Source organism: Emys orbicularis, chromosome 21 (assembly GCF_028017835.1).
Source record: "Emys orbicularis isolate rEmyOrb1 chromosome 21, rEmyOrb1.hap1, whole genome shotgun sequence".
NCBI classification, from domain to species: domain Eukaryota; kingdom Metazoa; phylum Chordata; order Testudines; family Emydidae; genus Emys; species Emys orbicularis.
In genome coordinates, this window is record NC_088703.1 from 8,441,217 (window position 1) to 8,458,801 (window position 17,585).

A 17,585-nucleotide genomic window follows, 5' to 3' on the forward strand; every position below is an offset into this window, starting at 1 on the left:
ACTGTCCAATAACCTAGAGGTGTCATCACAGGGTGGTCTCATTGGTGGCACGAATGTGCCAGCAATCGGCCTAAAAAATTCTGCCATGGGGTTTAGGGCTGAATAGGTGGTGCTCTCCCTCCGTTCAGCTGATTGAGACTGAAATCTCGTCTCCATTCTAGGATACACCATGATAGTGTCTTCCTCCTCAGACTCACTCTCAGATGTGCTGAACAGGGGTAGGTTAGCTGTGGGGGGTCCACTGTCTAGCATGTTTTTTCTGCCCAGTTGCCATGTTGTGGTCCACTTCGTAAGGGGGGCCTACCAACTCCCACACAGGGAGTAAAAGGTTTCTACGTACTGTCTTTATTTGCCCTGGCCCTACTTCGGGTTTAATCTTATATACCGGCAGATCTCCCGGTTTTTCCACCACCAGGTAAGGTATCGCTTTCCATCTGTCGGCTAGCTTGTGTTTGCCAGCAACACCCAAATTTTGCAGCAGAACTCTATCCCCTGGCTGGAGCTCCTGCAAACACACCCTAGCATCATACTGATGCTTGTTATGGTCTGATTTTTTCCGAGCTGCAGATGTACCTAAGAGATAAGCATCCTGCAGCTTTTCCCTTAGTTGGGATACATACTGCTGATGAGTCTCATGGCTATCGCCATCCTCTGATATGCCAAAGCACAAATCTATGGGTAATCTTGGTTCTCGCCCAAACATGAAGAGATATGGGGTGACTCCCGTAGCATTGTTCTTTGTGGCACTGTAGGCATGCACCAAAAATGCAACATGCTGGCTCCATGTTGCCTTCTGCTCTGGCTGTAAAGTCCCCAACGTATCTAACCGAGTGCGATTAAACCTCTCACCTTGCGGGTGATAAGGCGTTGTCCTAGACTTCTTAATTCCTGCTGTGATGGTCGGTGCCCCCCATAAGGCTTTATGGAAATATGTGTGTGTGTGTGTTTGTGTATAACCTAATCATAACCTTTTCAGAGATGTGTGTGGTATGCTACATATGTCATGTAACATATCTCTGAAAAGGTTATGATCTACTGAATCTATTAATCCTATTTGTATGCATGTATCATTTTTGTACTCAAAGTTATGAATATTGGCCATGTACTGGCTTGATTTCTAAATAACCTTAGTAGAGCATTTGGTCAGTTCCTGGAGAAAGGAATTCGCAAAGTTAAGTGACCAATCAAGAAGCACTTCAGGAACAATGCATCTTGGAATGCTCCAATCCACATAAGAAGTCTTCTTGGAGACATTCAAGATACCATGTGGGCAATGGCTTCTGCCTGTAAAAACTGAGTCATGCATGGACATGTGACTTGCCCAGGTGACTCTAGAACTGCATCTTGGAGCTGGACTTTGCATAGGAGAGAGGAGGGCGTCTCCACCCACAAGAGGGAGTCTATTTAGGCCCGTAGGAGACCCCTCCATTTTATCTTCAGCTGGCTAAAGAGAGAGCCTCTCCACCCCCAAAGATACCTGAAAGAAACTGGAACAAAGGACAGTGTGCAAGGGGTGTGAGTGATTGCTGGACCCAGACTAAAAGGAGATTAGTCTGTAAAGGGAAGCATTCTGGAACTGGTGAGGATCTTATCTGTATTCAGTTTCTTACTGCATTAGACATAGACTGGCGTGTTTTATTTTATTTTACTTGGTAATTGACTTTGTTCTGCCTGTCACTACTTGAAACCACTTAAATCCTACTTTCTGTATTTAATAAAATCACTTTTTCCTTATTAATTAACTCAGAGTATATGTTAATACTTGGGTGGGCAAACAGCTGTGCATATCTCCCTACCAGTATTATAGAGGGTGAACAATTTATGAGTTTACCCTCCATAAGCTTTTGTGACAAAGTTCCTCCTCTACCTTGGTGGGTCCTGCGCTTATTGGAGGATTTGCTCGCCTCACAGATTAACCATGTGGGTCGGGAAACAGCTCAGAGACCTTCCCCTCTGGTAGAAGCCACAGTCCAGGTCAATTCCTCCTGTGTCTGATCAGGAGTTGGGAGGTTTGGGGGGAACCCAGGCCCGCCCTCTACTCCGGGTTCCAGCCCAGGGCCCTGTGGACTGCAGCTGCCTAGAGTGCCTCCTGGTACAGCTGTGTGCCAGCTACAACTCCCTGGGCTACTTCCCCATGGCCTATTCCTAACACCTTCTTTATCCTCACCACAGGACCTTTCTCCTGGTATCTTATAATGCTTGTGCTCCTCAATCCTCCAGCAATATGCCTTCTCACTCTCAGCTCCTAGTGCCCCTTGCTCCCAGCTCCTCGCATGCCTTAATTGGTTCCAGCAAGTTCCTGGTTGTTCTGGAACTGCCCCTGTTACCTTACCCAGGGAAAAGGGATCTACTTAATCTGGGACTAATATATCTGCCTTCTACCACTCTCCTGTAGCCATCTGCCCCGACCTTGTCACACTTTATACAGGGTAAAATTGATTTATTTGGGTTTAGACCCCATTGGGAGTTGGGCATCTGAGTGTTAAAGACAAGAACACTTCTGTTAGCTGCTTTCAGGTAAACCTGCAGCTGTTAGGGGACGTGATTCAGATCTGGGTCTGGGTTTGCAGCAGGCTATTGAGTCTGGTTCAAAGCAGGCTGGGCACTGAAGTCCTAAGCTGCCAGGGCAGGAAAGCAGGGGCAGAAGTGGTTTTGGCACATCAGTTGGCAGCTCCCAAGGGGGGGGTTCTGTGATCTAACCTGTCACACCTGAAATCCTCAGCACCTATTTCAGAAGATGACTCTCAAAGTCCCACCCTGGTTGGAGTGTACGCTGAACTGGGAACCCACACACTGAAAAATATTTCTCCCACAGCACTCGAGCGACGGTGGTGGCCCTGTGGTCTGCGCATACTATTTAAAATGGTCAGTCACTATTAAATGTTCCCGACATTCCTCTTGTCCACTTCTAAAGATGAGAAGTCAATGCATACCGGCTTCAAAGGTTTGCTGCTAGTGATATTCTTCAGATATGCAGCTCTAGTAGGCAGCGTTTTCTGTTGAACACATCGAGCGCATGCCTCATATTTCCTACGAACGACTTCCACCATCCAGGGCCAATAAAACCTACTACGAATAAGTTCTAGGGTCCTCTCCATCCCTAAATGTCCAAAGCCATCATGCAGGGTCCTCATGGCCAGGGCTCTGTACTCTTTGGTAGCACTAGTTGAGCTCGTTGCTTTTGTAAAGGGTCAGTGGTAATTCGTTGCAGCACTCCCTGAATCCATTTTAGTTTGTTCCATTCTCTCAATAGTAGTTTACTCTTGGGGTTAGGTGGGATAATTGCAGTGGGGCTTCGTCCTTCCCTTTTGGCAAGTAGTGTATCACAAATTTCAATATCTTGCAGCTGGGCTTCTTGCCAGTCAGCCGCATTGAGCACGGGCAACAGAGATTGGTCCAATGCAATATAGTTCACTGAAGCAGAAGGGACGCTTCCAGGGCGCAGGCCCAGAGCTTCTGCAACACACCCATGAAGGCTCTCATGAGCCTCTGGATATCGATGATTCACACTGCAAATAGCTGTCACTCCAGCCGTGGGTATCACAGCAACTTCTGATGCCTGCGGATGCCAGGACAATGCATCCGCATCTACATTGCTTCTCCCTGATCGGTACTAATGCTGAACTCATAGCTCGCCGAGGTGGCCACCCATCCCTGCCCTGTAGCGTCCAGCCTAGCACTTGTTAACACATAAGTAAGTGGATTGTTGTCTGTCCACACCTGGAACTGAGCACCATACAAGTAGTCTCAAAATTTCTCAGTGATGGCCCATTTCCAGGCCAAGGACTCCAGCTTGTGGGTGGGATAGCGAGTTTCACTATCAGACAGCCCATAGCTGGCAAAGGCTACAGGTTTACAGTTGCCTTCCACTTCCTGGTACAGGACTGCTCCCAGACCCTCCAAACTGGCATCAGTATGCAGGATAAATGGCTTGCATGGGTCAGCAAAGACTAGGACTGGAGCATGTGTTAGACAATTAATGATTTCCCAAAATGCCCTTTCACATTTCTCATCTCACCGTAATCCAAATGGTTTTAAGGGGACATAGTGTCTGTGCTCAGGAGCCTTAGGGGACCTCCCTTTATTCTTGGTCTTGATTTGTTCTTGCTGGACTGAAACCCCCGGGTAAGCTCATTTGGGGTTTTTACAATGGTAACAAAGTTCTTCACAAATCTGTGGTAGTAGCCACTAAATCCAAGAAAGGACTTGAGCTCTCGGTAATTACTTGGACGTGGCCATGTAGTGAGGGCATCGATTTTGTCAGGATCAATACTCATACCCTCTTGAGACACAATGTGACCCACGTACTTCACCGAGGTTCTGCAGAACTGGCATTTGTCAATTGAAAGCTTCAATCCATAGGCTTCCAACCGATCCAGAACTTAGAATCATAGAAGATTTGGGTTGGAAGAGACCTCAGGAGGTGATCTAGTTCAACCCCCTGCTCAAAGCAGGACCAACCCCAACTAAACCATCCCTGCCAGGGCTTAGCCAAGACAGGCCTTAAAACCTCTACAGATGGAGATTCCACCACCTCCCTAGGGAACCCATTCCTGTGCTTCACCACCCTCCTAGTGAAATAGTGTTTCCTAATAACCAACCTAGACCTCCCCCACTGCAACTTGAGACCATTGCTCCTTGTTCTGTCATCTGCCACCACTGAGAACAGCCTAGCTCCATCCTCTTTGGAACCCCCTTTCAGGTAGTTGAAGGCTGCGATCAAATCCCCCCCCCCCCACCCTCTTCTCTTCTGCAGACTAAACAAGCTCAGGTCCCTCAGCCTCTCCTCATAAGTCATGTTCCCCAGCCCCCTGATAATTTTTGTTGCCCTCCACTGGACTCTCTCCAATTTGTCCACATCCCTTCTGTAGTGGGGGGCCCAAAATTGGACTCAGTACTCCAGATGTGACCTCACCAGTGCCGAATAGAGGGGAATAATCACCTCCCTCGATCTGCTGGCAATGCTCCTACTAATGCAACCCAATATGCCGTTAGCCTTCTTGGCAACAAGGGCACACTGCTGACTCATATCCAGCTTCTCATCCACTGTAATCCCCAGGTCCTTTTCTGCAGAACAGCTGCTTAGAAGTCTTTAAAAAGTCTTTCTTCATGCTCCTCCAAGGTTCTTTGAAACACGATCAGGTCATCCAAATAAACTAACACTTGCAATAAATTCATGTCTTCCACAACTTTCTCCATAAGATGCTGAAATGTAGCAGGTGCTCCAGAAATCCCTTGGGGCATGCACTCAAATTGATAAAAACCCTAACAGACAAATTAAGGCCGTCTTCCCCTTATCTTCTTCTCCTAGAGGGATCTGGTAGTATCCACTTCGAAGATCCAACACAGAGGACCACTGCCCCCCCCCAAAAAAAACAGTCCAAGGCATCTTGTACCCGAGGCATGGTATATTGGTCAACTACAGTGCGCCTGTTTAGGGTGTGGTAATCAATACACATCTGGATTTTCCTGGTCTTCTTACGGATCACCACAGTGGGCAAGGCGTAGGGGCTGCGGGACTCTGTAATGATACCACTCATGATCATCTCTTGAAGATGATACCACACATTTTCCATCTCAGAGAGAGCAATGTTCCTAGATCTGTCCCTGAAGGGTCGGGGGTCTTGTAGCCGGATGTGGTGTTCCACTCCTCTTTCACATCCCATGTCCCACTCATGCAGTGAGAATACCTTAGATTTTTTCACAAAGCTTCTTCCTCAGGTGATCCTTCACTCCTCAGACAGCGGTGAATCTCCAAAGTCAAACTTTGTAGGCTCTATCACCGGAACTTCAGCTTCACACTGGGGTCTCATGATGGTTTCAGGCTCAAAGAGGTCTGCTATCTTTTGCCCTTGTTTCACAACCACATCATAGCTTGTTTCATTAGCAATCAGTATAATCACCTTTTTCTGGGTTTCAGCAGGTACGGTTATGACTCCCCTGGAACCAGCACTGCTTCAGAGAGCCCTCCCTCAGCCAGCTGCTCTAACATTGCTAATGTTCCTTTACTGCCTTTTAGGCAGGTACTCATGACAATCACCTCCTTTTCTGTCATTGCAGGCACCACAAAGAGGGGCATGCCCGCGTACCTCAATGCTCCCACTGGTGAATCAGACATCACCTTTTTAGAGTCCTCAATTTTTCTGTAGGCTGCAGCACAATGGGTGTGGATCACCAAGGTGTTCAGGTATTGGTCCCCTGCTCACTGTCTGCAGTAATCCATGAGTACCTTAAAGATACTGGAGTTGGTCCCTATTAGCAGGGACACATCAGACTCCTTTAGGGTCAGGGAATATTATGGCAGCAGTGTCCACCTCTTGTCTTACCCCAGAGATCTCCTCTGGAAATTCCAGGTGCATTATGACATGCCCTCGATAGGGGTACTAATCCATGCTGAGGCCACACAGGCCAAGTCCTGTCAGGGGCTGTATAGGCAGATGCCTAAGTATCTGCTGGTAGAAAGATTGAAAAATGATAGTCACCTGGGACCTGGTGTCAAGCACTGCTTTACATTCTGTCCCTTCAATCTTCACAGTGACCTCTGCTCGAGGTCCTATCAATCCTGGTGGGATTCTGGCTGTGTGGTTCTTTCCAGGGGAGCCACCAACTCCTGCTGGCCTGGGTGGCTCCCTTCCCAAGCCCTTAAGTCATTTCCCGACTTTCCCCAAGTGGTCCTCAGCTTTTGATATACTAGAGTGGGATTCTCTTCATTCTGACACCCTGCAGCACTGTGTCCACCCTGGCCACACCTGTAGCAGAAGAAGGACTGTCCTTTCCCTTGCTGCCTGGGTGGGGCAGGAGCTCTAAATGTAGTCTTCTGGATCATGGCAGCCAGGAGTTCCTTGTACCTTGAAGTCTTTTCTGTATCGATGGTATTCTCTAGTTCAGCCACCTTCTGTGTCAGGACCTGCACTCGTTGGGTAAGTTCCTCTTGGGGATCCACCATCAGTGCCTTGGGTGTTCACATGGATGCTGTGCCAGATGCCTGGTGTGACAGAACCTCCCAAACCTTGCCAGCTGCCTGCCTCTCCTCCTCCTCTCTGACCTCTTTTATCAGCCGAGAGAAACTCGGTGGGTTTTCTTGTTGTTCCCTTAATCAAAGGTGGAGTAGGATTGGGTTCTGATATTGAACTCCTCTCACAATCTGAGCCAGTCTAATCCGATCCATTTGCTCAACAGCCACTACCCCCCTCATGATGGCTCTCTGTAATAATTTCTCCAACCTCTAGATATAGGCAGAAACCTTTTCACCCTTTTGTTGTCTGGCATTAAGGAACTTGCAGTAAATATCCTCCGAGCCCTCGGTTATCCCAAAGGCGTGATCAAGGGCCTCTAGGCAGTCCTTCACCTGGACCCCAGGGTTACTGAGCTTCAGGGTGCAAATTACATATAGCGCTGGACCCCTGAGGCACTCTACTAGACACCTTCTATTTTCAGCATCAGGTACTGCCTACCCCTACAACATTTCAGTGGTGTGTTCCAGCCAGGGTTCAAACCCTTCTTCCCCTGGTATTCGGTTGGGACCCCCCAAAAATAACCTTAATTTACGATAGGGGCTTTAGTCAGGGTGGGGCTGCACAACCTTTTCTAACACTTGCCCCAAAGCCTTTGCCCACTCATCAGGTGAGGGAGCAGCCCCCAAGCGTGGGGCTCTTGGATCAAAGCCCAACAGACCCGGCATGTCAGCCAAGGTCTTTCCCCAAGAAGGCCGACATTTTCTTTAAAAACTCTACATCAGAGGCAGGAGGTGGTGTGGACTGGCTCCCAGTGGCTATTAGCTTCCACGTACCCTTTTCCACTGCTGTCTTGCTTAGAACCTGTAAAGGGCCCACAGCCATTGGCAGCTCACACAGTACTGCGAAAGCCCCCTTCTCTCTCACAAACAGTGGCTGCCCTTAAAATAGATTCTATTGAGCCCTCATTGAACATCTCTGTCACCAGAAGACAGTTCTTAGGGTCAGTATTCATCCCCTTGCACCAATCCTCTCACAGGTGTACAGCCATTATACAAACTGTAATTTCCCCCAAATATAACAAAATGGTTTCCCCAAATGAATGGATCACTCAAGATGTGCTTGCGGTGGGTACTGACCCAGGCATCCCGGATGAGCCAACAAAAATGTAACCCTTCTGCCAGTCAGAGTTGGCAGCAACCAGGGCCGGGTTCAGTATCTAGGGGTTCCTTTTCAACAATACAACACAAAACGAGCTTGAGCCCCCACCCAGTGACCTGGGACAATTACACACCACCCCCAGGCACCTCTGAGAGGCAAAACTTCCCCTTTTGCAAGCACGGAGTCTGAGTGTAGCAAAAACCTTTAATAAAAAGAGGGAATTAACTCAGCATTAATTTTCGAAAACATCGCAAACAGGGTTCATAAACATAAACCATGAGCAAAAGACCCACCCTCAAGTAAGTTGGGCAGTGTCCTGTTCCCTCAGGTCCTTAAGTCCAGCAACCCAAAAGTCCCTTTAACGTGCCCGACCCTTCTCTGTACCCCACTCACAGTGGCTGTCCCTGGCCAGTGCAGCCCCAGAGTTCAGAGGTTCATCTGCAGAGTTCACCTCCCACCCTGGGTGGAAGCTTGGGTGTAAGGAGGCACCTTACATGCTCCACTGCTTGCACACTCGCTTGCCACCCCGCAGTATTGATTAAAGAGATGGGTCTATAGCAATTATACTTTTGTGTATCCTTAACAGGTTTAAGTGGTACAGTAATTAGTGTTTCCCTCATAGTAGGAGGTAACGTACCTTTCTTTAAAGCATCTCCGTAAATGCATACAGCTTAGAAGCCAGTATTCCTTGCATGCTTTGATACAATTCTATCAGTGGGTCATCAGGGCCAGGGGTCTTGCCTGGGATCATTTCCTCTGGGGCCTCAATTATTTCCTCTGATTGCAAGGGAGAGGCCAGCCCGGCCGGCTGCTCTTCTGAGATGTGTGGGAGGCTAAGAGCTTTCACAAAAACATTCAGTTCTTCTAGCTTAGGTGGAGAATTGTTATTATATAGAGACTGGTAGAATTTCAAAAATTGATCATTTGATTTATTTTTGATTAGTAATAACCGGCCCTTGTTCTGATTTGAGTTATATGATTGGGGACCTTTTAATCTGTCTGCAAGAATGTTTCCTTCTCTCTCTCCCCCTTCCCCCCATATGTTCATTTGAGTCTAAAAAGAGCAAACTTAGCTTGGGCTGAAGTGGGTGTATTTGCTTCATAGCCAGAACAAGAAGCAGGGGGAGGTCTAGGTTGGATATTAGGAAAAACTATTTCACTAGGAGGGTGGTGAAGCACTGGAATAGGTTACCTACGGAGGTGGGGGAATCTCCACCCTTAGAGGTTTTTACGGCCCAGCTTGACAAAGCCCTGGCTGGGCTGATTTAGTTGGTGTTGGTCCTGCTTTGAGCAGGGGATTGAACTAGATGACCTCCTGAGGTCTCTTCCAACCTAATCTTCTATGATTCTTTGATTAATTATTTTTGAAAGATTTTCTTGCAGGGTAGTTTGCACATTCTAAATCCAGAACTATCAGTTGTCCGGCTAATTCCAGAGCCTAGCCTGGCTACCTCTCTACCTACCCGCTGAGTAGGAAATGACCCTGCCCCTAAAGGAAAGCTTTTATTCCATAGGGTGGATGGGGCTATCTCTGGTGTGTCATTTGTTTTGAAGAAAAAACAAATTTCTTCTGTGACACAGTTCTGAAAATGTTTATCTTTCAAAGAGAGTTCAGGCTCCATCTTTTACAAGTCCAATGTATCTCTGGAGGGGAAAATTGCAGTATCATTTGTGCATGATCAGAGCTCATGATAGACTTGATTTCATTATTAAGCACTGAGTCCATCAGATTTGTAGAAACCAGAAGAAACTATTCATGCGTATGTGGAAGGTGGGGAGGAAACAAAGTAAAATCCTCCATTGTAGGGTTCCACAGCTTCCATAAATCTTTTAACCCCAATTCTGCCATATGATCTTTTATAATGTTTCTAGCATGTGACTGTGTGTGCTGGGGCTGGTCTGACGTGTTTAAAAATGGTCGAACACCTCATCAAAATCTCCTGCTGTGATGATTGATTTTGGTGGGCTATTAAATAATTTGGAAAAAGAAACTTGTTTTAAAAAACTTGGATCATCTTTATTGGGTCCATATACAAGAGTTAGGGTACATAGAGAGACAGAGATCTTAGCCTTCACCAGCAAATATCTACCTTCCTCGTCTTTATTTACATCTGGAATTTGTAAACTGCATCTTTTGTGAAACAATATTGCTACATCTTTGGCTGCAGAGAGGAAATTGTTAAACACCCGCTCCCCCATCCATCCCCTCCTTCATTTCTGTGCCTCCATGTCATTAAGGTGCATTCCCCGTAGGAAGATGATATCTGCTTTCCGTGTTTTCGATGGGTGGTCATTATTTTTCTCCTTGATCATCCCTTTGATGTTCCAGGAAACACAATTTATAATATTAGCCATAAGGAGTACTTAGGTCAAATATTTCTTTATCAGGCACCTGAATAGTGTCATCATTCAATCCCTCTGCCATGTACATTGGCCAACCCAGACAGTCTCTATGAAAAAGAATAAATGGACACAAATCTGACATCAGGAATCATAACACTGCTCTACAGCAAAAATGCTTCTGAAATAAATGTAGTCAAACTTTACTAATTCTGGGTCACTGAGAACGAAAATGATGCTTAAAATTGTTGATTGGCTCTAGTTTTCAAGATATGCTATTGGGTCAGTATATACGACCCTTGACTTGGAAATGGTGGAGGATAAGTGAGTTATAAAGGGAAGGGATCTCAATTTCAAACAGAAATGACTACAATACATCTTTGACTGGATCTATGAATAAATCTATGACTGGGTTTGGACAGTACTTGCTTTTTAGGCAAAACAATGAATGATGCAATCTGAAGCTGGTATTGCGTCATACATGATATGAATTGCATCATGTTATTCCTAGAAGTCATGGATGATGCAATCATAACGAAGCTTACATCACTCTGCTGAACAAATTGCCCTATATCAGCTCTAGAAATCATACAGGGTCGTGCTCTCTTATTTGTCAGTGTTTGATTTTGCAAAGGGACACATTTCTGTTTAGCCAAAGTGAGCAGAGATGCCTCGTACTTGTGTGAACAGTGCAGATAACTTCTGCTATGTTTGTGGTGAAGTGACTTTTGCATCACAAAAGCGCAGTATAACCACTATGGTTAAGAAAGCCTATCACCTTTATTTTGGCTGCAAAATTGGAGATCAGGACAAGAGGTGGGCCCCACACATATGCTGCAACACTTGTGCAACAAATCTTCACCAGTGGTTGAACAGGAAAAGGAAATCTATGCCTTTTGCAGTGCCAATGATTTGGAGAGAGCCAACAGATCATACCAGCAATTGTTACTTCTGCATGGTGCCTCCAGTTGGGAAAGGTGTGTCAAAGAAGAAAAAGTGCACTGTGCATTATCCAAACATTCCATCAGCTATACGCCCAGTACCCCACGGAGAAGGACTGCCGGTTCCTGATGCACCAGAATCATTCTCACTTGAGTCAGACGAGGAAGAGGATGAAACTTCTGGTCCTGAACCATCAATGTCACAGGACCCACATTTTCTCCCATCCTCCTCCTCTGAACCACACTTCATAACACAAGGTGAACTGAATGACCTTGTCAGGGATTTGGAACTACCCAAGAGTAAGGCAGAGCTGTTGGGCTCCAGACTACAGCAGTGGAATCTCCTGGCAGGTGATGTTAGAGTTTCCATGTTCTGTGACCGTCAAAAGGATCTTGTCCCATTCTTCTTCATGGAAGGTGATCTTGTAGCCTGCAACAACATCGATGGTGTGATGGCAGCCCTCAACATCGTTCACGATCCAGATGAGTGGAGACTGTTCATTGATTCATCGAAGACGAGTCTTAAAGCTGGTTTACTGCATGATGGCAATGTTTTGCCATCAATTCCAGTTGGTTATGCAGTCCATATGAAGGAAACCTATGACAACATGAAACAACTTTTGAGGTGCATAAACTATGACCAACATCAGTGGCAGCTTTGTGGCGATTTGAAAGTTGTTGCTCCCTTGCTTGGTCTGCAGACTGGAAACACAAAGTACTGCTGTTTTCTCTGCGAATAGGATAGTCGTGCAAGAGATTCCCACTACATCAAGAAAGATTGGCCACTCCAACAGTCATTGGAGCCTGGGAGGAAAATTGTTCAGCATCCACCACTTGTTGAATCAAGGAAGATTTTGTTACCACCCTTACACATCAAGCTGGGTCTGATGAAGAACTTTGTCAAGGCCATTGACAAAACACAAGCAGCTTTCAAGTACCTCTGTGGAAAATTTCCAAGGTTAAGTGAAGCTAAGATAAAGGAAGGTGTCTTTGTTGGTCCTCAGATTCGTGAACTTCTTCGAGATGATGCATTTGACCATGCACTACGTGGCAAGGGAAAGATGGCATGGAAAGCCTTCCAGTTAGTGGCAATAAATTTTCTCAGAAACAACAAGGCAGACAACTACAGGTTGTTGGTGGAAAACCTCCTCAAGGCATACAAAAGCCTTGGTTGCAACATGTCACTAAAGATACATTTTTTGCACTCTCATCTAGATTTTTTTCAACTGAACTGCAGAGCAGTGGGCGACGAGCACGGCGAGCGATTTCACCAGGACATTGCAACAATGGAGAAACGCTATCAGGGCAAATGGAGCCCATCAATGCTTGCAGACTATTGCTGGACAGTGACAAGAGATGCTCCATTTAATGAATCCAAGAGACAAGCCAAGAAGCGCCGAGTAGACACTGAATAGGACTAAACTATGTCCATAATAGTTTTTTTGCCTTTTGTTTCATAATAAATTTTATTTATATAACCCTTTTGCTGATTTTTAAAGTGTTACATAAACAGGACAGGTGAAATATTATCATGTAAAGCAACCATAAACACATGAAAAGACCTAGGTTTACAATTTATGATTAAAACTCTACTTTCTACACAATATACATAGACATAAAATGTAAAAACTTAAATATCTTAGAAACAGTAGCCAATCAGTTGTTTTAATTGTCATATTTGAATTCAGCACATCAAAATACATAATAAATAGCACATTTTATCTCTGAAGCAGACGACTTCTCAAAAATTGTAGACCAGTGTTATAACATTCAAAAACCAGTCGGAGAACACTTCAACCTCTCTAACCACTCAGTGACAGACTTGAAGGTGACAATTTTGCAACAAAAAAACTTCAAAAACAGACTCCAAAGAGAGAGTGCTGAACTCGAATTAATATGCAAATTAGATACAATTAACTTAGGTTTAAACAGAGACTGGGAATGGTTGGGTCATTACACTAATTGAATTTTTTCCCCCATGTTAAGTTCTCCTCACACCTTCTATGGGTCATCTCGATTATCACTTCAAAAGTTTTTTTTCTTCTGCTGCTGATAGCTCATCTCAATTGATTGGCCTCTTACAGTTGGTAGGCGTACTTCCACCTTTTCATGTTCTCTGTATGTATAAATATCTTCTGTCTGTGTGTTCCATTCTATGCATCCGAAGAAGTGAGCTGTAGCCCACGAAAGCTTACGCTGAAATAAATTTGTTAGTCTCTAAGGTTCCACAAGTACTCCTGTTCTTTATTCAATCCTTTTTTAGTTCCAGGTCTAGGAAAGATAAAAATGGGTCCCACCTGACCATGGGACATGATGGGGAGAGGGGAGGATGAAGCAGACCAGGAAAGGTAAAAGCTAGGTCTGATGTGGGAAATAGAAAAAGTGAGAAAAAGAAATGAAGTGATCAAAATTGACCAAGGATCAATTAAAAATCCATAATTTGAATACAAACAGAAATAGGGCTAAAGTCCAGGTGGTTTACAAGGGAGTGGCCACATCATACCCTCCCCCACCCACCAAAAAACTAACTTTATAAAGAAGAAATTGGTTCATATCAAGGGAGAGCATAGTTTCTGCACTATTCACCACCAACAAAAGGGGGAACAAGGCCAGCAGCTAAACTGAAGAACAAATCTATCGTGGGTATCTAAGAAAATTATACAATTGTTTAAATAACCTTATTCCAACATACTTCGGTCATTTGCAGATATGGGTTCATTAGCAGAACAGCTCTACCAAAACTTTGCCCCGTAGAGCCTTTTCCAAGCTGGATTATAGTGTGAACATCATTGCCCAATAGTGAGATCAGCAGTGTCAATAAACACAATGTTTATTTCCACTCATTAACCAAAAATCAAAACTAAAGAAAAGAACCTCAACTAATATTATTGGAAAAACAACAGATAATCTCACACTAACACATTTTCAATACTTTGGTGAATTGTAACCAGCAATCACAATTAATCTTGGATAGGACTTTAGGACATGGATTTCTTTACAGTTGGGAAATGGAAAAGATGCTACATCTGAGGGAAGGGAGCAGAAGGAGACGCCACCGATTGGAAGGCATGAGATGCATTGTCCTAGGGATGGGGGTTCCACGACCATCGCTCCCAAGACAAGGAGGCGGTGGTGGTGGTCGGGGAATCCCTCCTCAGGGGGACTGAGTCATCTATCTGCCGCCCCGACTGGGAAAACCGAGAGGTCTGCTGCTTGCCAGGAGCTAGAATTCACGATGTGATGGAGAGACTGCCGAGACTCATCAAGCCCTCGGATCGCTACCCCTTCCTGCTTCTTCACGTGGGCACCAATGATACTGCCAAGAATGACCTTGAGTGGATCACTGCAGACTACATGGCTCTGGGAAGAAGGATAAAGGAGTTTGGGGTGCAAGTGGTGTTCTCGTCCATCCTCCCTGTGCAGGGAAAAGGCCTGGGTAGAGACCGTCAAATTGTGGAAGTCAACGAATGGCTACGCAGGTGGTGTTGGAGAGAAGGCTTTGGAGTCTTTGACAATGGGATGGTTTTCCAAGAAGGAGGAGTGCTAGGCAGAGACGGGCTCCACCTAACAAAGAGAGGGAAGAGCATCTTCACAAGCAGGCTGGCTAACCTAGTGAGGAGGTCTTTAAACTAGGTTCACCGGGGGAAGGAGACCAAAGCCCTAAGGTAAGTGGGGAAATGGGATACGAGGAGGAAGCATGAGCAGGAGATGGCAAGAGGGGAGGACTCCTGTCTGATACTGAGAAAGCGGGACGATCAGTGAGTTATCTTGAGTGCCTATACACAAATGCAAGAAGCCTGGGAAACAAGCAGGGACAACTGGAAGTCTTGGCACAGTCAAGGAACTATGACATGATTGGAATAACAGAGACTTGGTGGGGTAACTCACATGACTGGAGTACTGTCATGGATGGATATAAACTGTTCAGGAAGGACAGGCAGGACAGAAAAGGTTTAGGAGTTGCTAGGGGTGGCAGGTTTGTAGAAATTTTGGTGGTGCCCAAACTCCACCCCCCAAACTCCACCCCCCCATCTGCCTAAGGCTCTGGGAGGGAGTTTGGGTGGGGGGAAGAGGTCTGGGGTGCAGGCCCTGGGCTGGGGATTAGGTTGCAGGAGGGGTGCAGGGTGCAGGCTCTGGGAGGGACTTTGGGTGCTGGGTGCAGGCTCCGGGCTGGGGCAGGGGGTGGGGGTGCAGGAGGGTATGAGAGGTGCAGGCTCTGGGAGGGTGTTTTGGGGCAGGCTCTGGGCTAGATCAAGGGGTGGGGGTGTAGGAGGGGGTGAGCGGTGCAGGCTCTAGGAGGGAGTTTGGGGTGGGATGGGGTGCAGAGGGAGGAGGTGCAGGCTCTGGGAGGGAGTTTGGGGGCAGGAGGGGGTGTGTGGGAAGGGGGAGGGGGTGCAGGCTGTGGGAGGGAGTTTGGGGATAGGAGGGAGTGCAGGGGTGAGGGCTGTGGGGCTGAGGATGAGGGGTTTGGAGTGTGGGAGGGGGCTCAGGGCTAGGGCAGAGGGTTGGGATGTGGGGTGGGGCATGAGGGGTTCATGATGCAGGAGGAGGCTCAGGGCTGGTGCAGAGGGTTAGGGTGCAGGGGGATGAGGGCTCTGTCTGGGGCTGGGGTTGAGGGGCTTGGGGCGTTGGAGAGGCTCAGGGCTAGGGCGGAAGGGCAGGGTAAGGGCAGCGTGCCCTGCCATTAGTGGATGGGGGGAACTAGGACCCTGTGGCAGCAGTTGATGCCAGGAGCAGTTGATGCCCTGGCAGCCACACGCCTCGGCTACACAGACTGGCACCAGCTCCATTCAGATTGGGGGTAAAGCTCATATTAGGCCTTATGCCCATGGGAACGTTCTCAGTTCTTGACACTTTTGTCAGCTTCTCCATGTGCAGGGGCAAGACAATATCAGCAGTGAGGACCTTGTTAGCCAAACCCAGCACCCGCCTCCATCAGCTCTCGGTTCAGATTCAGCGGCTCTCTTTGGTCAAGAGACCAATGAATTATGAAGCGTGTTTACCAATGAAAGCTGCTAGGTAGACGGTGATCACATAGGCAACAAACACTTCCCTGTTCCGCTGAGATCACCAAGGGGGGCATAGACCAAACATCCACCCTGAGCGCTTTCAGTAGGTATCCAGAGACGGAGCCGCGTGACACTCAATCTGCAAGGAGGCCGCGTCCTTTTGGGACTTGCAGAGATGACAACATGGGAACGTGGCTTGGGCATAAGCTCAGGTGTGAATGGACCTGCTCTAGGTACACGGGGGTGTCCCCATGGGGTGAGGCCAGTGCAGTGATGCCCCTTCCCTGGGCAGACAAGGGCTGTGTCTACACCACAACTGCAGCAGTGGCACAGCTCAGTGTTGCAGCTACGCCGCTGTGGTGTCATGATGCAGACGCTACACAATGGAAGGGGCTTTGCCATCGCCGTAGTTAATCCATCCCTCCAAGCAGCGGTAGCCAGGCCAATGGGTGAATTCTTCATTCCACCTTCTGGTGTCTACACCAGGGCTTAGATTGGCTTAATCCCGTCTCCAGGGGTCTGAATTTTTCACACCCCTGAGTGATGTAGCTGGGTCGACCTAAGCTTTAGGTGTAGATTAGGCCAAGCCTCAGCTTCCTTCAACTGGAGTAAGGGCACCCAGACAGCCCTCAGCATTGCTTTAACTGCATGCGCTGATCCTTGCACCTAGGGTGACCAGATGTCCCGATTTTATAGGGACAGTCCCGATTTTGGGGTCTTTTTCTTATATAGGATCCTATTACCCCCCACCCCCTGTCCCGATTTTTCACACTTGCTGTCTGGTCACCCTACTCGCACCCGCAGTCAAACCCATGTGCCTGTCCCATGTCCACCAGGCCTCCGTGGATCAGTTCTGCTGATTCCCTGTGAACCAGCTCCAGGAACAGCCCCTCCACCCCATGTGTCCCAGAACCAGCTGTTGCAAGAGGGGTTTGTTTGCTCAGAATGTTCCAGGAATGCTTATTTCACAATCCAATGATATAAATAAAGCCACAGCGCAGGGCATGAAGGTCAATTCTCCTCCCTGGGCTCAGTCGCACACACCCACTGGGTCACTTCAGGGAGGTGCGGAGGGAGGGGGTCTCTGCATTGAGAGGCCTGTCACACCTCCTGCCCCCTTTGGTCCCTGCCCCCTTGGGTGCTGCCCCATCTCCCCAGCGTCCCAGCCTATGACTGTCACA